We start from the raw sequence: 2,810 nt of genomic DNA on the forward strand, positions 1-2,810 counted from the left end.
ATGGCAGAGGAGGACCCCACGGCGGAGCACGGCCTCAAGCTTGCCATCAAAGACTACCCTTTCGCTAATGACGGGATCCTCATCTGGGGCGCGTTCAAGGGGTGGGTGCTGGCATACGTCTCCTGGTATTACTGGGACGTTGCCACCGTCGCCGGCGACGTGGACCTACAGGCGTTCTGGAAGGAGGTGTGCACCTGGGACACGGCGATAAGAAGCATGCGCCCTGGTAGCCTAAGCTAGATACGCCGGAGAGCCTAGCGCACACGCTCACCACCATCATCTGGGTCGCGGCGGCGCACCACACGGCGGTCAACTTCCGGTAGTATGACTTCGGGGGACACTTCCCGAACCGCCCCTCCATCGCTCGCACCAACATGCCGGTGGAGGAGCCTGTGGACAACCAGGCGCTCCGAGAATGCTTCCCGTCGCAGGTGCAGGCAAAGCTGGTGATGACGGTTTTGGACGTGTTGTCCAGTCACTCTCCTGACGAGGAGTACCTCGGAGGGATGGAGAGCGCACATTGGGGCGACGACACCATGGTGCAGGCGGCGTAACTGAGGTTCAACGAGTGTCTTAAGGAGGTGGATGGGATCATCGACGGAAGGAACAAGGACAGGAAGCTCAAGAACCGGTGCCGTGCCGGCATCGTGCCGTAGCAGCTCATGAAACCATTCTCCCAGCCCGGCGTCACCGGCAAGGGCATCCCCAACATCATCTCCATTTGATTCTACAGAGCTAAAATAAACCACATGTCTCTGATCCCTTTTCTAGCTGATGAGTTCGACGCACTTGTGGAAAACCTGCTGCGAGGTGCTTGCCGTCTGAACACCTACAGCGCCGTGACAACTCACAAGCATGAATCTTACATTCTTAAGAAGTTGTTCCAATTCTCACAACAAATAGTTCATTTCAGTCTTATATTTTCTTTTCATTAGATTTAGTTATTTTTACCAACTATTTGTGCATTTTTTAACAAATTACTGCAGCAACGCGTGGGATATCATCTAGTCATTACAAGTTTTTGACAACCTTCACAGAAACTCCGACATAATACAAGGCAAAAACCAAAAAGCACCATCTCGCAAGATGCTAAGAAGATCAGTTGCTGGTTAAGCCAAGGCCGTCGCTGTTGCCGTAACAGATTATTTGCTTCATTCTTTCAAATTAATACTTCTATAATGTATAAACTATGGCGGATACTTCAGTTCATTGATCTATACATCAAAGCGAAAGCTTATTTCAAGAGAATAATAAGAAGACTTGACGTTTCACAGAAGGCCTGGCAAATGTTGGTTTCGCTTTGTAGATCTAATCTACATCATCTACAACTTCTGTTTTGAAAGTTGGGGTTTGCTTCGTACAACTCCTTTAGAAATGTATACAAATCACTTCCTCTTCAGTACAAGTACAACCACCTTAAACACATCAATGTACCAAATCTGTCAATATCCCTTCGTAACAAAGGGCAAGATGGTCTTTTTTAAAGTATTTTTTTATATGTGGCTTGTGTACGTCCCACACACACTCTCCCCGGCCTGGGCCAACACATTTTATACATTTTTTCACTTTGGTAAACCTTTAAAAAATAAATGCCTTGACAACATTCGAACCCAGCACCTATTTGCTTAGTACAACAACAATGACGAACTGGCCAACTTTCTTATTGTGTCTAACTAGCACAAATGCTCGTGCATTGCAACGGGAGAATACACCGCCTTTTATGAATCATAGTTACCCGAGTCGAGAGGGCGCTGATCAGAAATAAGAAGATGGATGATTTGAGTATATTGTGACTTGAGATTTTGAGTAAATTGACATGCGTGTTCATTCTGAAATTTAGAAGTAGAACATGAAAAAAATAGCAATATCAATAAATCTGAAGTAACAGTAGCAGCAAACAAATCAACCTGAAATAACAATTGCAACAATAGCAAGCAAACAAACCTGTAATGATATTAGCTGCAAAAATTCTCAACCTACGGTTTGCAACGGAAAAAAAAAATATATACCACATGCACCTAACTCAATACCCAACGCCCTCTATTTGAACTATTATACTGATATCAGTAAGCACTCTTCCTGGAATAGGCAAGGGAAAAGGAAATTTATGACTCCTAGAAGGAACTTGTGGTGAACACAAGAAACCTACAAAATTAGTCAAGGAAATGATGGCCGTGCATTGCTACGGGTTGCCATCCGGATCATTGATTTTAGAAGTAAAAAAATGCTCTCATTTCCTCCGAATCCATTTGCTTTAGATGTGCATTGCTCTCAAGTGGAAGGGATGTGGTTGGAAAGGGAAGAGCACACAGAAAAGTTTCATCAAGTGCAACATGTAATCTGATTATTAAGTACACTACTAGGAAAAGGGCTATAGATGATATGACCACTAATGACGCACCAGAAACGTGGTGCGTCACTACTATATAGTAATGGTGCACCATGAGCTGGTGCGCCATTAGTAACATTGTTTTTCCAAAAATACTAATGGCGCACCAGGGAAGAATGCGCCATTACTAGTTTAATTAGTAATGGCGAACCTCCAACACAATGTGCAACTACTATTTTTTTTTGCAAAACTACTATCATTTTTATTTTTCGAACTCATGAATATTTTTAAATTTAATTCATGGGTACTTTTTGAATTCATGAATATTTTTTCAAATTTGATGATATTTTTTCATATTCAATATGAAAAAATATTGAATATTCATGAGGACACTCGATCTCGATCCCCCTCCATCTCGATCGCTATCTCCCTCGCTGCCGAGCACCCCCCGCACCCTCCCCCCGCTTCACCGCCGCTGCCG

At 43.9% G+C, this 2,810-nt stretch overlaps 1 pseudogene; it reads left to right on the forward strand.

The window, feature by feature from the left end:
• Nucleotides 1-725, forward strand: LOC119332942 (annotated as a pseudogene).
• Nucleotides 726-2,810: the final 2,085 nt, after the last annotated feature.

This window comes from Triticum dicoccoides, chromosome 7A (genome assembly GCF_002162155.2).
Source record: "Triticum dicoccoides isolate Atlit2015 ecotype Zavitan chromosome 7A, WEW_v2.0, whole genome shotgun sequence".
Lineage (NCBI taxonomy): Eukaryota > Viridiplantae > Streptophyta > Magnoliopsida > Poales > Poaceae > Triticum > Triticum dicoccoides.